Source organism: Bubalus kerabau, chromosome 3, assembly GCF_029407905.1.
Source record: "Bubalus kerabau isolate K-KA32 ecotype Philippines breed swamp buffalo chromosome 3, PCC_UOA_SB_1v2, whole genome shotgun sequence".
NCBI classification, from domain to species: domain Eukaryota; kingdom Metazoa; phylum Chordata; class Mammalia; order Artiodactyla; family Bovidae; genus Bubalus; species Bubalus kerabau.
In genome coordinates, this window is record NC_073626.1 from 61,794,917 (window position 1) to 61,821,022 (window position 26,106).

The following is a 26,106-nucleotide window of genomic DNA, read 5'->3' on the forward strand; positions in this document are numbered from 1 at the left end:
CAACGTTAAAAAAAAAAAAAAAAGAAGAAGAAGAAAAATAAAGAGAGAAAACAAACAAACCAACAAAAACAATGTCGCAAAAATTATAAAGAAAATACAGGTACAAAATTGATATCAAATACCAAAAAGCATAAATTAAAAATCTTGAGTAGAGTTTGGAATTGCAGATATACGATGTTATATAAAAGAAGAAGAGAAAGAAACAGAGGAAAAAAAAAAAAAGTCACAGCAATTATGAAAAAAACTATAGGTACAAAATTGATAACATATATCAAAAGGCTAAAATTAAAAATCTAGAGTAGAGTTTGGAATTTCAAAAATGCAATGTTAAAGAAAAGAAGAAAAAGAAAAAAGAAAAAAAAAAAAAAAAAAAAAACCACGGTCAAAAAATTATAAAATATATATATGAAGTTTGCTGAAGAAGAGAAAAAAAAAAAAAAAAAAAATAGGGTCTTTTTTTTTTTTTTTTGCAAAGTAATAGTTATAAAAGTGAAAATTAAAGGACAATAGAGGACTTAAAAAAATTTTTTTTTTTAATTAAAAAAAAAAAAAGAAAGAAAGAAAGATTGATCGTAAAAATAGTAAAAATATATCTAGGTCTTTCTCTGGTTTTGTTGTGAGTATTGTGGGTTCAGTTCATTTTTGGCAGTTCCTTAGTCCGACTTATATTTCTCAAGATCTATAGGCCCCTTCCTATGTAATCCGTAGTAGCCACAGGGTTTTAATCTATGGCCTGTAGCTTCCAAGGCGTTTCCCTCTGTTAGAGCTTCTTCTGTTTGCTGGTCTCTTCAGTGTCTGGTTCCCGCCCTGACACAAAGGGGACGGTGGAGGACCCTATTTTTTTTTTTTTTTTTTTTTTTTTTTAATTTAGGCTCACTTGTTCAGCCGCGCTGTGGGGAGGGAGGGAGGGATGCTGCAAACAGATAACACTGGCGTGTGCTCGAAGTGCCTCGGCCACACTGGGTCTGCCCCCGCTCACGGCGCGTGTAACCTCCCTGCCCACACTGCTTGGGCTCTAGGTTGTTCCGCCGGGAACTATCAGAGGCCGGCCCTGGGCTGAGCTCCCAGGTCCAAGCCGCTCAGGTTCAGGCACTCGGGTAGTCCTCAGAGGCGCAGACTCGGTTGGGCCTGCGTTTTGTGTTCTTCCCAGGTCGAGCAGCTCAGGCGATGAGGTGCTTGGCGGGCGCCAATGCTGCGACTTATCGCCTCCCCGCCACTCGGTTATCTGGGTGTAAAACCGGCGCACCTTCTCAGGCAGATGTTGACCGTCCAGACCCCCAAGAAGTTTTAGTTAGCAAAGAAGCCTGCTTACAGTTTTATAGATAGTGTCTCTCTGGGGCTGCGATTGCCCCCTTCCGGCTCTGGTTGCCTGTCACCGGAGGGGGAGGTCTGCAGCCGGCTATCTCTGTTCAGTCCTTTGTTCTGTGCGCGGGCCTGGCGGTGTCTTAGGTTAGGGCTGGCTTTTCGCGTGGTAGATATCCCACAGTCTGGTTTGCTAGCCCAAATTATTTCGCTCAGATAGCGCTCAGGACATTCGGCCCGATTCTTACTCTAAGGGACACAGCCCGTGCCGCACTTCCCTGCCCAGCCCCCGCTTGCTAATGCCGTGTGCAGGCGTCTGCGCTGCTTCTCCGCTGGGGGAGTTCCCGTAGGGCTCACAATCCGCGATTTTTAATTGTTTATTTTTTTTTTTTTTCCCCTCCCTTTTATGTTGCCCTCTGTGCTTCCAAAGCTCGGCACTGATTCGGCAGTGAGAGGGTTTCCTGGTGTTTGGAAACTTCTCTCTTTTTAAGACTCCCTTCCCGGGACGGAACTCCGTCCCTCCCTCTTTTGTCTCTTTTTTTGTCTTTTATATTTTTTCCTACCTCCTTTCGAAGAGTTGGGCTGCTTTTCTGGGTGCCTGATGTCCTCTGCCGGCATTCGGAAGTTGTTTTGTGGAATTTACTCGATGTTTAAATGCTCTTTTGATGAATTTGTGGGGGAGAAAGTGTTCTCCCCGTCCTACTCCTCCGCCATCTTGGCTCCTCCCTTCATGTCCAGTTTTAACTGTGGCTTCCTGACCTGCATACAAATTTCTCAAAAGGCAGATCAGGTGGTCTGGTATTCCCATCTCTTTCAGAATTTTCCACAGTTTATTGTGATCCCCACAGTCAAAGGCTTTGGCATAGTCAATAAAGCAGAAATAGATGTTTTTCTGGAACTCTCTTGCTTTTTCCATGATCCAGCGGATGTTGGCAATTTGATCTCTGGTTCCTCTCCCTTTTCTAAAACCAGCTTAAACATCTGGAAGATCATGGTTCACGTATTGCTGAAGCCTGGCTTGGAGAATTTTGAGCATTACTTTACTATAATACTCTTGTGTATTAATAGTATACTATTATTTGTTATTGTTCTCATTGCTTTACAGAAGTTTAAATATTCTAGATTCTAGTGTTGGTTGATTATGTTGCAAATACTTTCCTTCAGTTGTGGTTTTGGTTAAAAAATTTCAATTAAAAAAACAACCATTTTTCTTACAAATTAGTTTTTCTGTAGTTTGGAAGAGAAGTTAAAAAAAAAAACAAGTAGAATCGGTAAGACTACTAAAACATTTTTTATAAGCTAAATCAGGGATTTTGCACATAAACACACACATCTTCCCATTTACATATGTGACATAATAAAAAAAGCTTGGAAAAAATGTTTTCATATTCATATATGGGACATTTTCTTTTTTACTGGTTGATTAACGATTTTAAAGAAATCTGAACTCACTTCATGTAGAGAACACTAGCAAAGAGAAAAGACAAAAGAAATTCTGAAAAATAAGTACCTTAAAACAGAAATTCTAAGAGTAAATTTTTTATTACAAAGATGTTGCTTCTTTTCTGTGATATTTATAATTGGGAATTCAGTATGTGTGTATTATGATTCATCTACTCAATTATTCAATCCATTTGTTTTCTTAATTATTTAGTAAAATTTATTAATGAGAGTTGAAATTCAAGGTGAAATACATTTTAATTTAAGTGAAGAGAGATAATTTTTGTAGCTGAAGGGAAAAACAGCAGCTATTTATAATTTATTTTCTTTTGGAGTTCTCTTGGATTTTTTTGGATTTTAGAGTCTATTCTATTCTCTTTCTTATGGAATTTGGTGATCATTATTTTAGATATTTGCAAATGTTGCCATTTATATTCTGGCAAACTGTGACACTAATCATATCTTTTTATAGCAAGTATAGGTTATGAAAAATCACCTAGTCAAGTGTCTTCTGTGCCTGAATTATTTTTATGTGCATATAACTTTCCTTTCTACCACATAGCCCTATTTTGTTGGGACATTCATAATTACTTTGCCTTTTCCCCCTCTGATCCTTATTCTACTCCTAGGTTTTACTAAGGCAGTTAAATATTTTAGTTTCTCACAAGTTGTATAATGACTCTTGGAATATATTCTTTCTATTTTAAGATTTTTTTTTTAAATCAGGAACTTGTATTCCACATTCTTAGTTTATCATTATCCTTTGTATAGTATCAATATCCGTTGTATAATGTATCTTTTGTATCTATCTGTACTTCTTTCTATACATCTACAAGATTATTACTAACCTGTGTTTTCTCTTTATTTTCCCTATCTTGAATTCTCAACTCTGATAAACCTGCACTTTAATTATAATGCATTTCTTAACTATTATTCTCAAATGACCCCAGAGGAGGGAATGGCAACACACTCCAGTATTCTTGCCTGGAGAATCCCCATAGACAGAGGAGCCTGGAGGGCTAGAGTCCATGTGGTTGCCGAGTCGGACATGACTGAAGTGACTGACCACACACGCATGCATTCTCAAATGATTAATGTAGATGATAAAGTCTGAATCCTTGGCTATCTACAAATATCTTTTTCTCTGCTAGGAAATAATATCTAGTCTGATTAAAGATTTTGAAGGTTATCCTCTTTTTTTTCTCAGTAATCTGAGCTTTAATCCATTTCTCTGGTAAGAGGTTGGACAGAGGTGATTCTTTTTAATTGTCAAAGACTAGTTCTTTCTATCCAGAAACTTGTAGAATTTTTTCATAATTTTCAGAGTTCAACAATTTTTTGCCAGAATATGTCTTTTTTATAAAATCTTTTCTCATCAGCACTACTTGGAATTTGATGAGGAATTTTCATGAGCCAGCTTTATTTGGCTTAGAGAAAGTTTAGTGTGTGGTGTGTGTGCTCAGTCATGTCTGGCTCTGTGACCCCATGGACTGTAGCCCTCCAGGCTCCTCTGTCCACAGAATTTTCCATGCAAAAATACTGGAGTGAGTTGCCATTCTCTCCTCCAGGGGATCTTCCTGACCCAGGGATCAAATTTGTGTCTCCTGTGTCTCCTGAATTGGCAGGTGGATTCTTTACTAACTAGTGCAAGCTGTGAATCTCCAAAGTTTATTTTACTGTTTGTTTAATCATTGTCTCTTCTCCATGTATTCTTTTTTCCTTCTCTGGAACTATTCTTCAAATGATACATGTGTTTCCTCTATTTAATCTTTAACTCTCTTATCTTCACTTACATTTTCCATGTGATATTGCTTTTGTATTGTATTTGGGCTATCTTTGCTTTTTTTCAATAGTCCCCGTACTTTAACTTATCTGCAGAGATTTCTGTGCAAGGTTATGCATCATTTCCATACATGTGCATCCTTAAATAGTCTTCCTCCAAGATTCCATTTTATTTTATTTATTTTTAATTTAAATTTATTTATTTTAATTAGAGGCTAATACTTTACAATATTGTATTGGTTTTGCCATACATCCACATGAATCGGCCACGGGTGTACATGTGTTCCCAATCCTGAACCCCCCTCCCTCCTCCCTCCCTGTACCATCCCTCTGGGTCATCCCAGTGCACAGCCTCAAGCATCCAGTACCCTGCATCAAACCTGGACTGGCGATTCGTTTCTTATATGATATTACACATGTTTCAATGCCATTCTCTCAAGGTTCCATTTTAATAAATAACTATATGAAATTTTTGTTGCTTTTTTTGTGCAGACTGCTGGACCCTTCAGGTGAGTGGTTCCCTTTGAACTTCTCACTGTGTCTTGGCTATAGTGTTCAGAATATTGTCATAGGTTGGGATCTTTGGAAAACAGGATTGGAATGGAAATTTATGTGCATGCTGTTCATGCATGCTAAGTCACTCCAGTCATGTCCAACTCTTTGCGATGCTATGGACTGTAGCCTGCCAGGTTCCTCTGTCCATGGGATTCTCCAGGCAAGAATACTGGAGTGGGTTGTTGTGCCCTCCTCCAGGTGTCTTTCCGACCCAAGGATAACCACCCCCCCCAATCTCTTGCACCTCCTGCTTTGACAGGCAGGTTCTCCACAACCAGTGCCACTTGGGAAGCCCACTCTGTATGTTTAAAGACCCATAATTTAAACACCAACACATACATATAATCTATAAAAAATATTCGCTATGTTGTACACCTGAAATTGAAAAGGAGTCTCCTTAAAACCAAAATCCCTTATTGAGTTTATGATTAATCTCTCTATCCAAAACTTGATTCATTTCTTTCTCCCCTTTGAATTCAATCCTGCACTAACAGAACACTAATCAACCAGCATGCTACTGATACTTGCATGTGTGCGCAAGGGAAATTTATGTATTGAACCTGTACTTGGGAGTGATCTTTGGATCAATGCTTATGGAAGGGAAGGGAAGGAGGCTGAAATGAACAGAGGAAAAAGTTGAGCTACAGTCCCAAGGAAGGCTTTTGTTTCAGCCAACTCCATGATGAGCTGTGGAGTTGGGATGGCTCATTCTGAATTGAAGTGAGGCAACTGGACTTCTCTTACCTTGCATTGATCAGTAATGTGATGGAAGCTGCTCCCAAACAAATTTGCAAAAAAATTAGTTTTGCAAATTTCTCCAGCTGAAGCAAGGCCTAAAGATGAGCAGCTGAGAGCTGGCTTCTGGCACTATTATTTTTTTTTAATATAAATTTATTTATTTTAATTGGAGGCTAATTACTTTACAATATTGTATTGGTTTTGCCATACATCCACATGAATCCACCATGGGTGTACATGTGTTCCCCATCCTGCACCCCCCTCCTACCTCCCTCCCTATCCTTTCCCTGTGGGTCATCCCAGTGCACCAGCCCCAAGCATCCTGTATCCTGCATCAAACATGGACTGGAGATTCATTTCTTATATATTATACATATTTCAATGCCATTCTCCCAAATCATCCCACCCTCTCCCTCTCCCACAGAGTCCAAAAGACTGTTCTATACATCTGTGTCTCTTTTGCTGTCTAGCATACAGGGTTATCGTTATCATCTTTCTAAATTCCATATATATGCGTTAGTATACTGTATTGGTGTTTTTCTTTCTGGCTTACTTCACTCTGTATAATAGGCTCCAGTTTCATCCACCTCATTAGAACTGATTCAAATGTATTCTTTTTAATGGCTGAGTAATATTCCATTGTGTATATGTACCACAGCTTTCTTATCCATTCGTCTGCTGATGGACATCTAGGTTGCTTCCATGTTCTGGCTATTATAAACAATGCTGCGATGAACATTGGGATACATGTGTCTCTTTCAATTCTGGTTTCCTCGGTGTGTATGCCCAGCAGTGGGATTGCTGGGTCATATGGCAGTTCTATTTCCAGTTTTTTAAGGAATCTCCACACTGTTCTCCATAGTGGCTGTACTAGTTTGCATTCCCACCAACAGTGTAAGAGGGTTCCCTTTTCTCCACACCCTCTCCAGCATTTATTGCTTGTAGACTTTTGGATCGCAGCCATTCTGACTGGTGTGAAATGGTACCTCATTGTGGTTTTGATTCGCATAATGAGTGTTGTTGAGCATCTTTTCATGTGTTTGTTAGCCATCTGTATGTCTTCTTTGGAGAAATGTCTGTTTAGGTCTTTGGCCCATTTTTTTGATTGTGTTGTTTATTTATCTGGAATTGAGCTGCAGGAGTTGCTTGTATATTTTTGAGATTAATTCTTTGTCAGTTGCTTCATTTGCTATTATTTTCTCCCATTCTGAAGGCTGTCTTTTCACCTTGCTTATAGTTTCCTTTGTTGTACAGAAGTTCTTAATTTTAATCAGGTCCCATTTGTTTATTTTTGCTTTTATTTCCAATATTCTGGGAGGTGGGTCATAGAGGATCCTGCTGTGATGTATGTAGGAGAGTGTTTTGCCTATGTTCTTCTCTAGGAGTTTTATAGTTTCTGGTCTTACATTTAGATCTTTAATCCATTTTGAGTTTATTTTTGTGTATGGTGTTAGAAAGTGTTCTAGTTTTATTCTTTTACAAGTGGTTGACCAGTTTTCCCAGCACCACTTGTTAAAGAGATTGTCTTTTCTCCATTGTATATTCTTTCCTCCTTTGTCAAAGATAAGTTGTCCATAGGTGAGTGGATTTATCTCTGGGCTTTCTATTTTGTTCCATATTGTTGATCTATATTTCTGTCTTTGTTCTGGCACCATTCTTAACAGAAGAATTATTCTTTCTTAAAGGAAATGTATGTAGTGCATTACAGAATTCACCCCATGAGTTAAAACCTGATATGGGAGGTATGCCAACTGCCAAGAATATTCATTCCAATCATATATGTGGAGAAGAGGGAAATGACAGCTAAGAGGGCCTATGGACAAAAATGAGCCTTCTGTGAGTAAGATCGGGGCCCAGGGCTGGCTTCCTGGGGGTCTCTCCTGTGCCGTCTTATAGAATCTTATGCTTAGAAGTGCTTCATGCTTGGTTTATTGTTCCACTTTTGCCATCTTTAAATTCTTAATAATTTTTTGACTAGAAACTGCATATTCATTCACACTGAGCTTCCAAAATATGTAGCTGGCCCCACTTGGGCCCCAGGACTGCACTCATTACCCGGCCCATATGGTCTCACTCTCTCAGGCCGGTCATGCTGCTGAGTATCACTGCTAACTTGGATTCTATGTTCAGTTGTCCTCTGAATGTCTTACCCTTTCCTCTGTCTGAAGTTACTCAAGTAAATGAGATGAGTTTCTTAGAAGTCAGAGGGGATAATTACTGTAATGTTTGCCATGTTACTTTTTTCTTGGCAAGTTGACAGACTCTAGGTCTGAAAATTGGTCAAGGAATGATGTCTTTTATGAATGTTGCTTCCTTTGGCCTCTTGGTCATTCATCCTTAATTTCTTATGACCCAAATGAATAAATAGCAGCCTTAGAATTTTGTTTCTGGGTTGCCTTGTTCTAAAGACTGTCTCTAATAATTCTTTTCAGATAAGGCTTCCTTGCTGTCTACCAGATTTCTATCTATCAGTCATTGCCATCCATCCTGTATTGCTTTTGTGTCTTTTAATCCCTTTCATGATTAGAGATCTTGATTCTATAATGGAGTTGCCAACTGTCAGTCCCAGCTACAAAGGAGAGCTACCACCGGACCTCTTAGAGATATTGGTGTCCCTTCTAAGGATGCAACTTTTCTTGCTTTTGTGATCCTCAAGGTCTTCCCTTGGATCATAGTCATCTGCAGGGGTTTCCAGCATTACAGAGGACTACCTCCCACACCCCTATCCCCAAATTTCCTCCTCTGTGAATCTTTTAAATTCTTCTTTCACTGTCTTCCTCGTAGTTATGGCAATTCTATCTCACGATGTATCAGCCATTGCTTTTATCATGCTCTAGACCATTCTAGAAGTGTTTACATTGTGAGGACCTTTTAGAATATTAAATCACATCTCTCAGAAAAACATCCATATTAGTAAGTTATTTTATCAAATTTATGTTCAGTGCTTGCCATTGCTTTAGCACTCTCAAAATCCAATCCCAAACAGAGTCTTCTAACTCCTTCAGGACATATTTTTCCATCCTACAGTTCCTTTAGGGTAAACAGTCAGCCTTCTGCATTTTCAGGCTCCACACTGGAAGATTCAATCAACCATGGATGGAAAATATTAGATTAAAAAAAAGTTCCAGGAAGTTCCAAAAACCAAAGCTTGAATTTGTTGTAGTGCACAACTGTACATCATATTGACATTGTATTTGGTATTATAAATAATTCAGAGATGACTCAAAGTGTAGGGGAGGATGTGAATTGGTTACATGCAAACAAGAAACCATATTATATAAGGGACTTGAGCATTATATAAGAGACATTACTTTGTCAACAAAGGTCCGTCTAGTCAAGGCTATGGTTTTTCCTGTGGTCATGTATGGATGTGAGAGTTGGACTGTAAAGAAAGGTGAGTGCTGAAGAATTGATGCTTTTGAACTGTGGTGTTGAAGAAGACTCTTGAGAGTCCTTGGACTGCAAGGAGATCCAACCAGTCCATCCTAAAGGAGATCAGTTTTGGGTGTTCATTGGAAGGACTGATGCTGAAGCTGAAACTCTAATACTTTGGCCACCTGATGTAAAGAGCTGACTCATTTGAAAAGACCCTGATGCTGGGAAAGATTGAGGGCAGGTGGAGAAGGGGATGACAGAGGATGAGATGGTTGGGTGACATCACCGACTCAATGAACATGGGTTTGGGTGGACTCTGGGCGTTGGTGATGGACAGGGAGGCCTGGCATGCTGCAGTTCATGGGGACACAAAGAGTTGGACACGACTGAGTGACTAAACTGAACTGAACTGAGCATCTGTGGATTTTGGTATCTGTGAGTTTTTCCTGGAAGCAGTCCCTGGTGGATACAAAGGGATCACTGTAATCTCTGTCCTGCCTTAGCAGGCTCAGCTTACCTTTAACAGGATTGTATGAATTTCATCCGGCTAATGACACAGTAAGCAGGAAGGGAGTTGGGAGCAGATCCTTAGGGGACTGCATATTGTCTTGCAGTGTAGATGACCTTGATAGCCTTCAAGAGGTGGAGGAAGCCCTAATAGGGAGGAGTGGGCCATTAATGCAGTCATACCAGATTCAGAAGAATATAGGGAGTCAAGATTTTTAGTTTATCAACCCGCATATTCCACACATTCCATTCATATATGTCAGGGCTCCATTTTCCCCAACAAGTCCCTGGTCTTGTAGATATATCAAAGCTGGGAGTTTTACTTTCTGTGGAGCTCGGCTACCTTTGTGATTAAGTCCTGGGTCTTGGCTTTGCTGCTCTTTCTTTTTCCTATAGTTTGCCAAATATCATCACCTCAAAGAGGCTTACTCTGAATCTTTATTTAAAATTATAACAGCCCTCACCCATACCATTGATCTCTTTAACCTTACTTTAATTTTGTACCTTCTAACAAAGGACGTTATTAATTTACCATATTTATTTTAATTGTGAGCCTTCCATGATGTAATTAATTTAACAAGGTTAGGAACATTTGCCTTTTTAATGGATAGTACTCATGCATCTAGAAGAGTATGACATCTGATATATAGTAGAAGTTAAAATAAATAGTGGACACATGAATGAGCATTCCAGGAAAACATCTACTTCTGCTTTATTGACTGTGCCAAAGCCTTTGTGTGGATCACAACAAACTGTGGAAAATTCTTAAAGAGATGGAAATACCAGACCACCTTAACTGCCTCCTGAGAAATGTGTATGCAGGTCAAGAAGAAACAGTTAGAACCGGACATGGAAAACAGACTGGTTCCAAATTGGGAAAGGAATACATCAAGGCTGCATATTGTCACTCTGCTTATTTAACTTATATGCCGAGTGCATCATGTGAAATCTGGCCTGTATGAATCACAAGCTGGAATCAAGATTGCCAGGAGAAATATCAACAACCTCAGATATGCAGATGATAGCACTCTAATGGCAGAAAGCAAAGAGGAACTTAGAGTCTTGATAAAGGTGAAAGAAGAGACTGAAAAAGCTTAAAACTCAGCATTCAAGAAACTAAGATCATGGCATCTGGTCCTATCAGTTCATGGCAAATAGATGGGGAAAATATGGAAACAGTGTCAGATTTCATCTTCATGGGCTCCAAAATCAATGTAGACAGTGATTGCAGCCACAAAATTAAAAAATGCTTACTCCTTGGAAGAATATCTATGTCAAACCAACACAGTGTTTTAAAAAGCCAAGACATCATTTTGATGACAAAGGTCCATATAGTCAAAGCTATGGTTTTCCAGTAGTCCTGTATGGATGCAAGAGTTGGACCATAAAGAAGGCTGAGCACTGAAGAACTGACACTTTTGAACTGTGCTGCTGGAGAAGACTCTTGAGAGTGCCTTGGACAGAAAGGAGATCAAACCAGTCAATCCTAAAGGAAATCAACCTTGAATATTCATTGGAAGGACAGATGAAGCTGCAGCTCCAATACTTTGGCCACCTGATGCCAAGTCCTGATTCACTGGAAAAGACCCTGATGCTGGGAAAGATTGAGAGCAAGAGGAGAAGGGGGAGACAGAGGATGAGATGGTTGGATAGTAACACTGACTCAATGGACATGAGTTTGAACAAACTCAGGGAGATAGTGATGAACAGAGAAGCCTGGCATGTTGCAGTTAGTTCATGGGGTTGCAGAAAGTTGGACTTGACAGCGACTGAACAACAGCAACAACAATCCCGTTATTTAGGTACACTACAATTTCATTATTCATTCAACTGTTGGTGGAATTTTTATTTTTCAGTTTTTTGGCCACTACAAATAATTCTACTATGAACATTTTTGTGCACTAGTCTTTTTATTGATATGTGCTTTCATTTTGTTTTCCCTGGTAGCTCAGACGGTAAAGTGTCTGACTGCAATGCGGGAGACCTGGGTTCGATCCCTGAGTCAGGAAGATCCCCTGGAGAAGGAAATGGCAACCCTCTCCAGTATTCTTGCCTGGAAAATCCCATGGACTTAGGAGCTTGGTAGGCTACAGTCCATGGGGTTGCAAAGAGTCAGACACGACTGAGCGAGTTCACTTTCATTTTGGGTAAATACCTGGGAATGGAATGACTGGGTCATATGGTAGAAGACTAGTTTCATATGATAGGTAAATGTTTTATGAACCTGCCACATATTTTCTAAAATGGTTGTTGCTCTTTATATTCCTGTCAGCAGTGTATGTGTATTCTGGTTATTCCACCTCCTTGCTGACACTTGGTATGCTTCACATGTTCTCATTTTTGTCATTTTGATCTTCCTAGTTCTACTCTTTCCCTTAGTTTTTGGTGTACATTAAATACAGTTATAATAACTATTTTCAAGTTCTTGACTGCTAATTCAAAATCTGATACTTCTGGAATGGTTTCTACTGATTGATTTATTTTCTTCCTTATGGGTTGTATTTTCATGTCTCTTTGCATTTCAACTTGGGTGCTAAACATTATGCATTTTACCTTTTCAGTTCAGTTCAGTCACTTAGCCATGGCCGACTCTCTGCAACCCCACGGACTGCAGTACGCCAGGCCTCCCTGTCCATCACCAACTCCCAGAGATTACTCAAACTCATGTCCATTGAGTCAGTGATGCCATCCAACCGTCTCATTCTCTTTTGTTCCCTTCTCCTGCCTTCAATCATTCCCAGCATCAGGGTCTTTTCAAATGAGTCAGTTCTTCACATCAAGTAGCCAACGCATTGGAGCTTCAGCTTCAGCATCAGTCTTTCCAATGAGTATTCAGGACTGACTTCCTCTAGAATGGATTGTTTGAATCTCCTTGCTGTCCAAGGGACTCTCAAGAGTCTTCTCCAACACTACAGTTCAAAAACATCAATCCTTCAGAGCTCAGCTTTCACATCCATACATGACTACTGGAAAAACCATAGCTTTGACTAGACAGACTTTTGTTGGCAAAGTAATGTGTCTGCTTTTTAATATGCTGTCTAGGTTGGTCATAACTTTTCTTCCAAGGAGCAAGTGTCATTTAATTTCATGGCTGCCATCACCACCTGCAGTGATTTTGGAAACTAAAAACATAAAGTCTGTCACTGTTTCCATTGTTTCTGCATCTACTTACCATGAAGTAATGGGACTGGATGCCATGATCTTAGTTTTCTGACTGTTGAGTTTTAAGCCAACTTTTTCATTCTCCTCTTTTACCTTATTAAGTGCTGGATATTTATTTGTTCTTATTGATGCTCCTGACTGCATTCTCAGAAGCGATTGTATTATTTTAACCATTTGAACACGTGAGTGAGTTTTGCGTTTAATTTGTTAGCAGCGTTTGGTCTAGGGTTAATTTTGCTCTACCAATGAGATAAAAACTTGTCTGGGTACTCTGGCCAATATCTTATGAAAAACTAGGCTTTTCCACTCTGGCTGTTGGGAAAAGGTTCCTGGTTTTGTGTAAGTTCCCAGTGACTATCCTTTTAATCCTTTTGAGTGTTTCTTTCATTGGTTTTAGATACTTTTCTCACATGCTTGTGCTGATCAGTATTTGGCTGTAAACCGAACTGAGTAATTCTGCAAAGTACTGAAGCTCTCCATGAAGCTTTTCTCTCCCCTATCCAGCACCTGGACCTCCAGCCCTTTCCCTTTCCTGCTTAGTCTGCTCAAATCCAGGAGATCATTAAGTCTTTCCTGAGTTTCCTCTCCTGGCACCAAAACCCAATAAGTCTTTCTTTCTCAAGGTAAGGTAGGGCAATCGTAAGTCTCACCTCATTTGCTTTTTGTCTCTCAGGGATCACTGTCTTTAGTTGTTGTACTGAATATCTCCAATGTCTTGAAAACTCAATGGTTTTCTATAATTTTAAATTTTCTTTTCAGTCAGGGGGGTACATCTTGTCCATATTACTTCACTTTGGCCAAAAGCACAAGTGAGCACGGGAGCTTTATTGAATATTCCAAAGGTAAATTAAATATACATATATATATAGAGAGAGAGACCTTTAAAAAGCAGAATAATTTTAAACCAATCAGCCTAGAATTTCCTGATCTACACTCTTGAAGTAATCTGCTTGATAAGACCCCATGTCTCCCTCTAAGGAAGAGAGACCTTACTTGAACTAATTCATTCTTTTAACTTCCTTGTCCCATAGCCTTCTGTTTACAAAACACCTTCCATTTTTTATAGCTCTTTGGAGTTGCTAAATGGGATGGTACCCCCATTATAAAGCTAATTAAATCTTCAGATTTATTCAGTTGAATTTTTTTAACAGTTCCAAATTATTCCAGAAAAAAAATACTCTACTAAAAAGTTTAAAATTTGTGCTTCTGATAAGAACATCTCTTTTCTTTTAGGAGATTATTGTAGTTGACTTTGACTAGTGGTAAAAACAACAGCAACCACAACTTGAAAGCTTGACAGTTATTGTTTACCCATTATAGCTGTCATGCTTAAATTACAGATGGCATTGAAATTTGGAGTTGTTACTTTGAAGCTTTTGTGAGAGCTGAAACTTGCAGAATATTTTTAATAATTATAGTTAGAAACTGCTATGCTTATTATGTTAGTGTTATAGTTCAGTGCTTAGCACTCAGTCACTCATTTACTCTTTGTGATCCTGTGGACTGTAGCTCACCAGGCTCCTCTGTCCATGGGATTCTCTGGCAAGAATACTGGAGTGGGTTGACCTGGCACCCTCCAGTGGCTCTTCCTGACTCAGGGATGGAGTCTGCATCTCTCTTGCATTGTCAGGTAGATTTTTCCCACTGTGCCACCTGGGAAACAGTTACAGTTCAGATTCCTCTGCAATTTCATTTACATTTTTATTTTTGATGATTTTTAAATTTAATAAATGGCTTGCTAATTCACAGACATGGCTTTAAATGACTTACATAAGCTATCTGGCCTTTAAAACAACCCTAGGAGGTAAAGTTTTGCTTTATTTCTCTTTTTATTAAATGACAAACTAAAGCAAAGTGGAGTTCCTTAGCCAGGAAGTAGAAGAGCTAGAAGTAGAGGGCCTCATCCTATCACTCTCTCTTACTAGGATATCAGATTGCTATACTCCTTTGTTTTTCATGATTTAGGATTTGAGGTTAAAGTTGTATCTGATCTACTGACGAGTATTTGTATTAATGCTAAATAAAGGTATAAAAATTCTTATACAATTTCAGAATACTGAGGTGATAAAAGTAATTTTATCCAATTTATTCACAGAGATAAGAGACATGAAAATTTAGTCATGTAGTCTCAAGCCAGCTAGCTAGCTAGAGTCAAACTGACTTTTTATTACATAAATTATTCTAGGCATTTTAAATGAAAATGTTATGTGACCTAATAAAGAACAAACTATCATTTGACAAAGGGATGCTCATTTTATTGTTTTCTGCTCCCTAGTTTTCCTCAGGTGGTTATTTGAGTTTTCTCCATTTCATTTTCCAACTTTCACTCCATTTAATTGAAATTGTAGATTAAGTAACCTAAATAAAGAGATTTGTATTATTTTCATTGTATTATCACCTGTAAAGAAATTATTTTGTTAGTGCCAGAAAAACTATAATGCATAATTAATTAATTAATAAGTTGCAGATAAAACAGCATTAGAATAGAACTATATCAGCATCAATCTTGATACCTAAAAATGTGATGCCAAGACTGACTGCATAGGTATCAGATAGGAGTTTGCCAGAAATGCTGAATCTCAGGCCTAACCCCAGACCTGCTGACTCAGAATTTTCTTTTAATAAAATCCTTCAGTGATTTGTGCACACAAATTTTGAGAAGTACTGTTCATCCCAGTTTTGCAGCTGTGTCCTTCTTCTGTTCATTTATCTCCCCAGTAAGGAGCTATAATCTGACTAATTATCCTTGATTAGCAAACCTTAAAGGGGACAGGAGAAGGGAAGTTAAAGCACAAACTCTAAATTACTGACTTCAAATTGAGAAAGATCACCAAGTTGATTCCCTAACACCTTTCCATTCTCTACTCAGCTTTTTCAGATATTCTGAAAGAATATCTAGTTACTCTGAGTAACCAACAGCTGTCTGTATCAGAAAATATCCAAATAATACTGTTCATCTTTGTGATTTCCTGTTTCTCATCCTTATTCTACAAATTATTTGTGTCTTTAAAAGTTATTCCTTTAAAAATCTATAGAATTTAAATGTAATATCATCAGAGAAGTTACAGACATTGAAATATTTGACTATTCATAATTAAGTCCTCAAACATAGTTCTCACATAATTTAGTATTTACTTGGAATGGAGTTAAGAATTTTTCAGATATGATTAAAGTCAACTCCTTTGAAATATATCAAAGATTAAATAAATAGTTTTCTTGAAAGACAATGTAAGGAATTAAGTGATGATTCTGAAACAAATTTTTCTTGGTTTAATCAGGTAAATTCCAGCATCAAATTATCCACACTATTCCCTGAGATTCACATTTTAAGTGATGAAATAGATGAAAGAATAAAATATAGTTTGACATAAATATTCTCTCAGTTCTGAACTTTGTCAGTTTGCTCTTTAGGAAAATGAAGAGGCCTCCTCTATGGATTTAAATGTCTTCCTCTTCTCCAAGACTGGGAACTCTAAAATAGCTCACATCTGTCTTGTGGAATGATTGAGCAAGTGCTCTCTGCGGTATTTTACTGCTCTCTGTTCCGTACTATTTGCAGACTACACTACAGATCATCATCTTTGATCCTCCACTTTTCATCCTAAAATTTCCATCACTAGGGGTCCTAAAAGGATAAAAATTAGTAAATATGTTACTATCTCTAAAGGGTTACATTGATATCTATCTATCTACCTACCTATCTATATCTTCTGGAAGTAGGTTTCTACTTTTCTATTGCAATAGCTCTAAATTCTGACTGTAGTCTATCATCATTTGGAGAGCCTAAAAATGTGCCCAGACATCATCCTAGAGTCATACTAACTAAATTCATGATTATGTAATATAATCTATTTGACTATTTTTTACCTTCCTTGAGCCCTAAATGGGGATACAAACCAATTCATAAACTTCAATGAGGCACTTTCTAAGACAAATCACAGTAATCAGTCAGTGGGCAGGAATGTGATAATTGTGTGGGCAAGTAGAGATAATGGGACATTGAAGGTTTATCATCTCATTCTCATTTTTTTTTCTGTCTTCTACATCAATTTTGTATCTCATTCTATAGTAGAAATAGTCTGTTACAGAGTAACTATATATAAATAGCCTAGTCCTCACTGGCATAGTTATACATGTTAGTTAACAGCAGTAAAACAAAGTCCTTGCTCTGAGTTATGATAATTTCTGATAAGTATAGTCACCCAGTCCAGCACCTGCTCCCACAGTCATCTCAAAGTTAGGTAGTGTTTTGCCTAATATTGTTTTTTACTTGTTTTTTTCTTATCTCCTATGCCCTCTTCTTTCCACTTCCGATATCAATAGGATTGGCCCATTTTGCTAACAGTAAATGAATTCCTTGAGTCTCAAATGGAGTAGTGTAGTGCTCTTAGTGAAGCTGGGGAGCCATCTATGGTTCCATCTATGACTTCAGAATTTTACATTTTACTATACCTGGGCTTGTTAGAGCATTTCCTTGAAACATGCAATGTACCTCTACGATAAAATAGGTTATGATGCAGTAAGTAAGACTCTCCAAGTTTTAGTCACTTACTGTGAAAGTGTGCTTCCCTCATTCAGTTGGTAAAGAATCTGCCTGCAATGCAGGAGACCTGGGTCAGGGAGATCCCCTGGAGAAGGACATGGCAACCTACTCCAGTATTCTTTCCTGGAGAATCCCCTGGACGGAGGAGCCTGGTGGGCTAAGTCTATGGGGTTGCACGAGTCAGACACGACTTAGCGACTCTACTACTACTTCTGTGAACCTCTCAGTCTTTGTGACCCCGTGGACTGCAGCCCACCAGGCTCCTCTGTCCATGAAATTCTCTAGGCAAGAATACTGGGCTGGGTGGCCATTCCCTTCTTTAGGGGTCTCCTGCATTACAGGCAGATTCTTTACCATCTGAATCAGCAGGGAAGTGACTTATTAACAAAGATTTATTCCTCACTACATTACATGTTCATTCTTGGTCAGCTTTGACTCTTAAGTAGTTTTTACTTCAGGATCCAGGATGATATCGCAACTTCTAGCAGAAACAGTGACAGTCATCGTCACTGTTTCTGCTAGAAACAGTGAAGAAAAACAAGAAGAAAGAGAATTTGATAAACCATGCATTGGCTTTTAAGAGTTCTCCCACTGTGTGATATGTATGACTTAACCTCACACTCCACAGGCCAATCAAGTCTTAAGGCCTCACATAGTATCCATTGGATAGGGGAATTATGATTTCCCTTTCCTAACTGGAAAGACAGTGCGTACTTATGCACAATAATTCACTCCATCATCAAAGCATTATGGAAAAAATACAACTTTATCCACTATTATGTATGATATTCTACTTTTTAAGTTGCTCCTTCATGAAACAGATTCATTCAGTCAAGAAACTATTTTTATTATTCTTTTGTTTCCTCAACATCTAATTAGTGCTTCACACTCAGCTGGCATTTGAAAACAGTTTATGGAATGGATTAAAGATAAACATTATTAAGCCACATTTGCATTTAGGGTTGAACACTGGTGTTGCTGTAATAAAACCACATGATTCTTAGATACAAACATTTCTCATGTGAACAGTTATGCACTTAGAATATATCTTGATATCATCTGCCAAACACATCTTATCATGATGGGAATGTGGCAGAAGCTGTATTAGAATTATTCAAGAAACTCTCAAGGAGTTTGTTTGGAGAATAACAAAGTTTTCACTTCTGCCAAAAACTTTCTGTGTATGATTCTTAAGATCTTAAAAACAAGGATGAAGACAGTTTATCTGCTTCCCTTCTTTCATGGGTAAAATAAAGTGTGGCACCGTCACAACGGGATTTGAAGTATTTGTGGAAAGACGCTATACTGGAGAGGGCCCATTATTTATATTCATCTTCAAAAGAAGAGGCTCTTTTTGTCTTCTCAAAAATAAATGTGCACACTATCTTCTTGTAGGACTAGTTGTTGTAGACTTAATTATATGGACTTATGAAGTAAACCACATCTAAAATGTTTGCTTTCATAATGTTAGGCTAAATTATATCTCACGATACCATCCATGATCATAACTGTAAATGCAATACCTAAAAATTATTTTACATCTTGACATCCTTTCTCAACCCAGAAAGGCAGGGAAGAAAGGAGTAGCTTTCTATGAAATTATGTAAGTGCATATTAAACCATTACTATTTTGCATTTTGAACAGTATTGTATAAAAAGATTAATAGCTTCTTAAAATTATTACAACATTCAAATACTAGATACCTATTTTTTATATGAAAATAAATATTATTTAGGTATAAATGAAATATGTTGAGGTGAAGGGATTTAAATTAATTGTGAAATAAATTATATTAGTAAAAGAATGTCTTTAGATTTAGATGTAAGCAAAGCCAAAACCTTAAAGAAAAAGAGAATGAGGGGGCAAATCTCCTCCTGCTCACTGATGCCTGAAATTGAGCTGTGGAAGCAGAATTCACTTAAAGTTTTAAATTCTTGTTAAAATGCCTTAAAAAAAAAGAAAAAACACAGTGAAAATCTCCTCTTTTAAATTGCAGATGACTTGAAAATTAGAGAGAATATCATCATATCCACACTCAGGTTCTTAGAAGAGTATTTAAATATAGATGAAGCATATTGATAGGAACCCAATTAGTCACTCTGAGCAATCAATGCACTATTTAAGTAGTCAGTAACTTCCTGGTTTTGGGTAAACATTGGGTCATTTTGGAGTAGACTGCATTTGTTCAGAATCATTGAAGTGACTTAGCTTTGTGATACAAATTTAGGGTGGTGAAAACTTTGTTGTTGCTATTGTTATTGTTTCCATATAAAGATGTCTCCTTAATAGTCTTGGTAGAAAGCATTCTAAGAAGGATACGAAAAAAAAAATTAAAAAAAATTTGCACAATCCTGACAAGTTTGCAGTACACAGGGAGGGTATAGAGATTGTTGCCTTTCATGATAGAGTTGCACTATATTCATGGGTGAAGCTGGTCTTTACCTAGCTCTTTTGAAGGCAGAGAACACTGGATGTTACCTAAAGAAACTCACCTTGATGGCTGTAGTAGGAATCAGTGTCAAGAATAATGGAGGGTGAGGAGAGCTGGTCCAGCCCTGCATGTGACCAAGATTGGATGTCAGTTCTAGCTGGGAACAGCGGCTAGGAAAGCAGAGTTCACAGTGTGATGAGTCACAATCTTAGGTTGTTTAGTCACTAAGTCATATCCCACTCTTGTGACCCCCATGTACTGTAGCCCACCAGGTTGCTCTGTCCATGGGATTTCCCAGGCAAGAATATTGGATGGATTGCCATTGCTTTCTCCAGGGGATCTTCCCAACCCAGGGATTGAACACACATCTCCTACATTAGCAAGCAGAATCTTTATTACTGAATCACTGGGGAAACCCCACAACCTTAGGAGCCCAGGTGTAAAACATGAATGAGATGATAGGGTTGGGGATAGATGGATTTTCCTCCCTGGAAAATTTTTATAAAATAATACAAGAAACATTTGAGTATCCATTTCATAATTTTGAAAAATATTAATATTGTTCCAGAGTTGTTTCAGATTCTTTTTTTTTAACCTTAAGATATATTTGAAATCTTCTGTTTATTCCTTTCTGATCCCATTTCCTTTTTTAGTTAGTGAAGTTATCCAGTATTTGATATTTATTATTCTTGTGTATATTACCTCTATTATTAATAAATATATACTAACCCATAAAGTAATGCTTTTAATAAGCAAATGAATAATAAATGAATAAAACATTAGGTAAGCACTAAGGAAAGCCAAAATAAAGCAGGGGGAAATGGCACAGTGATACAATGTGAAGTGTGTGGGTCTGTAGCTAGGATTGGCTAAGAAAGCCTGATTAAGGTTACCATTGTCAACAAAAAAATTAATCAATACTCAATCTAAGAAAGAAATAAAAACTTGTATTTGAGCCAAATTGAGGATTGTGATGGGGAAGGCAGTCAGTCTCTCAGTGAGTTTTGAGAAATGTTCTGAAGAGGTGAAGGGGAAGGCCAGAATGTATGTGATTTTGGTGAAATACAACTAATATAGTTAGTAACATAAATAGTAAATATTTAAGCTGAGAATTTCAATTAGGTGTGGTCCAGGATCTCCCCAGGTCATCTGACCAGTCTGTTTTGCACTGATATCTGTCTTTAAGGGGAATGATTTACTGACATTGTACCAAAGATATCTGCAGGTACAAGACGAGTGGTGGGTTACTGTGGCCCCTTACAAGATCGAGAAAGAAATGCTCTCTTCTAAGGAGTTACATGGCTAGCACCAGAAGAATAATAAAGATCAATTTTTCTTGTGGTGCTGGCCATGTAATTCTTTAGAAGACCTGTAAAACTAGACTATAGTGAACTTTAAACTGCTCTTAAAAAATAAATAGTAATAAATTCTTTAAAAGTTTGTAGAAAATTAATCTTTTTCCCCATACCAAATCCTAATATTTTTCCTCCCTTCTCCCTCATGTGATTTCAAAAAGTGGTTGTTACAGTGGGCATTCCTTTCTTGTTCTTCACTTAAAGGGAATTAAAGTAAAATTTCTCCATTAAATGTACCATTTGATGTAGCTTCTTTTAAAGTCTCTTCATTGGGCCTAAAATGTCCCATTCTATCCCCTTTTTGCCTGGGATTTTTTTTTTTTTTTAATTTTATTTTATTTTTAAACTTTACATAACTGTATTAGATTTGCCAAATATCAAAATGAATCCGCCACAGGTATACATGTGTTCTCCATCCTGAACCCTCCTCCCTCCTCCCTCCCCATTCCATCCCTCTGGGTCGTCCCAGTGCACCAGCCCCAAGCATGCAGTATCGTGCATCGAACCTGGACTGGCAACTCATTTCATACATGATATTTTACATGTTTCAATGCCATTCTCCCAAATCTTCCCACCCTCTCCCTCTCCCACAGAGTCCATAAGACTGTTCTATACATCAGTGTCTCTTTTGCTGTCTCGTACACAGGGTTATTGTTACCATCTTTCTAAATTCCATATATATGCGTTAGTATACTGTATTGGTGTTTTTCTTTCTGGCTTACTTCACTCTGTATAATAGGCTCCAGTTTCATCCACCTCATTAGAACTGATTCAAATGTATTCTTTTTAATGGCTGAATAATACTCCATTGTGTATATGTACCACAGCTTTCTTATCCATTCATCTGCTGATGGACATCTAGGTTGCTTCCATGTCCTGGCTATTATAAACAGTTCTGCGATGAACATTGGGGTACTCGTGTCTCTTTCCCTTGTTTCTTTTAGAAAAGAAACATATTTTCTGAATTTTATTAAAATTTTATTCTGACTCATACAGATATAGTATCTAGATCTCATCTTTTCTGGCATCCTGGAGATTAAATAAAAATTGATCACTTATATTTTACATTTCTTGATTTTGATTAATAATATTTTATTTAATTTTTTTAAGCTATGCTTGTAAATGGAATTGACGTTTTGTGTTTTCCTAGTGAAGTTTTGGTGTCAAGGGTATTGTCCTCTCATAAAATGAGTTAAGGGACTATCCCTTCTTTTTCTTTTTTTTCCCACTTTTAAATATTGATTTGCAGATTGGGAAATGATTTGCCTGGAACTAGATCTGATATTTTTGTTTGTTTTGAGAGACTTTTACTTACTCTTTAAATATCACTGGGCTGCCCTGGTGGCTCAGCTGGTAAAGAATCAGCCTGCAATGTGGGAGACCTGGGTTTGATCCCTGGGTTGGGAAGATCCCAGAGAAGGGAAAGGCTACCCACTCCAGTATTCTGGCCTGGAGAATTCCATGGATTGTATAGTCCATGGGGTCACAAAGGGTCGGACACAACTGAGCGACTTTCACTTTCAAATTTCATTAATGGATAAAGTTCTAATTTAGATATATTTTTATTTAGTCCGTATCTGCTTTGCACTGTTCTGGCAGTAATTGAAACGGAGACAACTCCTGCCTGGTTTAATCTTTTACCAGCTGGATTTGAAAGAAAGAATATACCTTTCAAACTGAGTTTCAAACTGAGCTGTTGAATAATTCTTGGCAAACTGAGAGGTAAAATGAAAGAGAGTTTTGGAACATTTTGTTAATTCTGGCACTTAGGAGACTGAAACTTTTAGTGAGACTAAGATTTTACTCGTACCTGAGGTTAGTGAATGGGCTCATGCCAGTTACAGCTCTATCTATCCCTATGTCTATCTCTCCATCCATTATCCTTCTCTGTCTATCTCTGTGGCTCTTTTTGTCTATGTGCATTTCTCTAGTGTCCTACACATAACAGTTTACCTGTTATGCCTAGTGTGTAGGTAGATGTGCATGTTCTACTAAAATGTGCATGTTCTACTCCCCAGTACCTGTGATAAATTAAGGCTACAAATGGAGATATGTTTGCTAATGAACTGACTTGGACATGGGGTGAAAGTCTATGACTTTGAGAGTCATTTCAATTCCATAAGTTTCTCTTTCTTTCCATTTAAATTAATAAAATCTAACTCTCCTGTATATTCAGACAATATTAATAGTCCATCAAAGGGAACATTGACATTAAATAAATCAGATAAGTGATAGACTAATTAATGATTCTTAATTGATTGCTGATAAAAAGTAAAGACATTTTCTTGAAGGATGAGTCCAGAATGTGAGGGAATTTCAAGGCAATTAGTTAAAAAGTGGACAGTGCATGAACAATCTAAAGAGACATGTTTATCCTAGGAAAGTAAGTTTTTATTAGCATAAAATTTTTAGACATAAATTTTATGTCTAGTAAAAGAGAGTAGGTTTATTAAGATTAACATTACTTCTTACACTAAATAAGACTGCCATAATGCTTGAGCAAGATTACTTGTACTAGAACCTGAAATGAAGCTCTTTAATGTTGTAGCACCTTGATTGCAAAAGCTATAAAGTAGACTTTCTATCTACTGGAATATTCTCCACCTGGCAACAATATTGGAAAAAAAGACATAAGTTATGGTAATATTGTTGCTGCTTAGTTCCTAAGTCATGTCTGACTCTTCTTGACACCCCATGGACTGTAGCCCACCAGGCTTCTCTTTCCATGGGATTCCCTAGGCAAGAACACTGGAGTGGGCTGTCATTTCCTTCTTCAGGGGATCTTCCTGACCCAGGGTTTGAACCCATGTCTCCTGCATTGGCAGGCGGATTTTTTACCACTGAGTGACCAGGAAAGCCCTAGGATAATATCAGTTCAGTTCAGTTCAGCCACTCAGTCATGTCCGACTTTTTGTAACCCCATAGACTGCAGCACTCCAGGCCTCCCTGTCCATCACTAACTCCTGGAGTTTACTCAAACTCATGTTCATGAGTCGGTGATGCCATCCAACCATCTCATCCTCTGTTGTCCCCTTTTCCTACCACCTTCAATCTTTCACAGCATCAGGGTCTTTTCAAATGAGTCACTTCTTTGAATCAGGTGGCCAAATTATTGGAGTTTCAGCTTCAGCATCAGTCCTTCCAATGAATATTCAGAGTTGATTTCCTTTAGGATGGACTGGCTTGATCTCCTTGCAGTCCAAGGGACTCTCAAGAGTCTTCTCCAAAACCACAGTTCAAAAGCATCAATTCTTCAGCTCTCAGCTTTCTTCACAGTCCAACTCTCACATCCATACATGACCACAGGAAAAACAATAGCCTTGACTAGACAGATCTTTGTTGGCAAAGTAGTATCTCTGCTTTTGAATATGCTATCTAGGTTGGTCATAACTTTCCTTCCAAGGAGTAAGTGCCTTTTAATTTCATGGCTGCAATCACCGTCTGCAGTGATTTTGGAGCCCAGAAAAATAAAGTCTGTCACTGTTTCCACTGTTTCCCCATCTATTTCCCATGAAGTGATGGGACCGGATGCCATGATCTTCGTTTTCTGAATGTTGAGCTTTAAGCCAACTTTTTCACTCTCCTCTTTCACTTTCATCAAGAGGCATTTTAGTTCCTCTTCACTTTCTGTCATAAGGGTGGTGTCATCTGCATATCTGAGGTTATTGATATTTCCCCTAGCAATCTTGATTTGAGCCTGTGCTTCTTACAGCCCGGCGTTTCTCATGATGTACTCTGCATATAAGTTAAATAAGCAGGGTGACAATATACAGCTTTGACCTACTCCTTTTCCTATTGGAAGCAGTCTGTTGTTCCATATTCAGTTCTAACTGTTGCTTCCTGACCTGCATATAGGTTTCTGAAGAGGCACATCAAGTGGTCTGGTAGTCCCATTTCCTGAAGAATTTTCCACAGTTTATTGTGATCCACACAGTCAAAGGCTTTGGCATAGTCCATAAAGAAGAAATAGATATTTTTCTGGAACTCTCTTGCTTTTTTGATAGGATAATATAGTTGGTGATAATTTGAAGGCAAGTTGCCTACCTTTAGCTAAAAAAAATTTGAAAAGAGAGTAGAGTGTTTTTGGGTTTTTTTTTTATTTAGTTCAAACATTTAGATTCTATAGTGAAGAGGCTTTATCAGTATGTAGATTTCTATGTATGGAATTTTACAGAAGAAATGGCTTTTAAATCTTTGAAAGTTTACACTGGGACCTAGCGGGTGCATACACACACACACACACACACAACACACACGCACTTTATTTACCTTTCTCAGGTGAGATGTAATCTAATATTTTCTATTTTATTTGTTCTATTCTGTTTCAGTCTATTTCATTAAGATGTTGTTTCTGACACAAGGGATTTACCTTAAACCACACTGAGGCTGTACCCGGCAGTTTGAGGATCACTGCATTAGAAACTGTTTTCTAAGGGGCATGGGGGCTGGGGAAGGTATTTCAACATTCAGGCTATGTGTGCTATATCTGCTTTTCTGGAAATGCCCAAAGGGTATGAAAGGGTTATAATGAGGGATTATATAACCAGATTTCTGGAGAACCATTTTTATGCTGGGATCTACAGGGCAGTGTGTGGAGCCAAGAATTTAAGGGAATCAGAACAGTAATCAGGGGGTTATCAGATGAGATGCACCATTCAGATGAGATGGGGTAAGACATCATAAAGGTGGATAAGCTTGTCTAACTCAATGAAACTATGAGCTATGCCATGTAGGGAGACAGTGAAGGACAGGGAAGCCTGGCGTGCTGCAGTCTATGGGGTTGCAAAGAGTTGGACATGACTGAGCAACTGAAAAACAACAATACATCATTTCAATAAGAAAGCATGTATACCTGTGGTGGATTCATTTTGATATTTGGCAAAACTAATACAATTATGTAAAGTTTAAAAATAAA